This window comes from Crocodylus siamensis, chromosome 11 (genome assembly GCF_052110815.1).
Source record: "Crocodylus siamensis isolate JL-2025a chromosome 11, ASM5211081v1, whole genome shotgun sequence".
NCBI classification, from domain to species: Eukaryota; Metazoa; Chordata; order Crocodylia; family Crocodylidae; genus Crocodylus; species Crocodylus siamensis.
In genome coordinates this window covers 17,520,286-17,521,363 of record NC_143405.1, presented here as the reverse complement: position 1 = coordinate 17,521,363, position 1,078 = coordinate 17,520,286, and the positions used below count along the sequence as shown (strand labels likewise).

At 49.4% G+C, this 1,078-nt stretch overlaps 1 pseudogene; it reads right to left on the bottom strand.

Moving 5' to 3' along the window:
- Window positions 1–620: 620 nt before the first annotated feature.
- On the bottom strand, window positions 621–797 carry LOC149855521 (U2 spliceosomal RNA; annotated as a pseudogene).
- Window positions 798–1,078: the final 281 nt, after the last annotated feature.

Below are 1,078 nucleotides of genomic sequence, written 5' to 3'. Positions count from 1 at the left end.
GCTTCAGTTGCATTATTACTGGTCGCCAAGCTAACTCAGGTATGTCTGTGGGCACCACAGTATCAGCACACCACAAGTCTAATTAGCCCAGCTCTCATTATCTGTATTCTTGCTACTTACTTTAAAAGACTTGGGGCATGTGTATACCCTGATGGCATCCTGCTCTGGCTGAGATACTCCACACATGCTCTGCCCACCCACTTCTCTGGCCTGCTTCAAATCAAGGAGGATGCCAAGGAAGCCACTTTGGGGTTGCCCTCAGAGTCTGCCCTCAAGTACAGTGGAGACCGATGTCTTGAGAGCTACTACAGGAGTGGGTTCCCCATCCAGGTTTGGAGTAAAGCGGGGAGGGGGGGGACACCTTTGGGGAATTTGTTCTAGGTGCTGGATGGACTCATTGAAGCAGACAGTCCCATGCCCTGGAGGAACAAAGAGCAACCCCTGTCCCTTGGTTTCTGCATTATGACCTACACCCTACTCCCTAGAGGTGGTCTGGTCCAGTGGGTGGCCTGGGAGTGAGGAGACCCATGTCCTGGTGCTTCTCCTTTTGATCTTCTCCTTTCAGGGCATGTGACCCTCCTTTGCACTTGAAGACTTTTTTTTTTTTCTTTTTTTCTCTGTTTTTTTGCACCGGTCCTGGAAGCACTGCAATACCAGGTCAATGCATGGAGTGGATGGAGCACGCTCCGATTCCACCACCCAATACCAAAAAGAATCTGCTCAATATAGACCTCCTATGGAGGACATATCAGAGACAATCACCTGCCCTGGGAAAACCACCTGATTGATCATGGTGTCTCCCCTGCCAGGTAAGTATGTGTCTGTTGCACTTGAAGACTTACTGAAGAAAATCACTGGATTCTGTTCCAAAGTCCACTGGAGTCTCCATGCTGGGGCCCCTCCCTGGGCTTTTTGACCAATCCTTAGAAGAATTAAACATTATTATCAGGATGCTTACTGCAGTACTAAAGCACCTAAAGCAGGTCTTTGGCTGCCAGGTTTGAAAGGGGGCCTGTGGTGTCTAGTTCCAGCAAAACCTGCTCGTTATGGCTACCAAGAGGCCTGCTGTTTTTGTTTC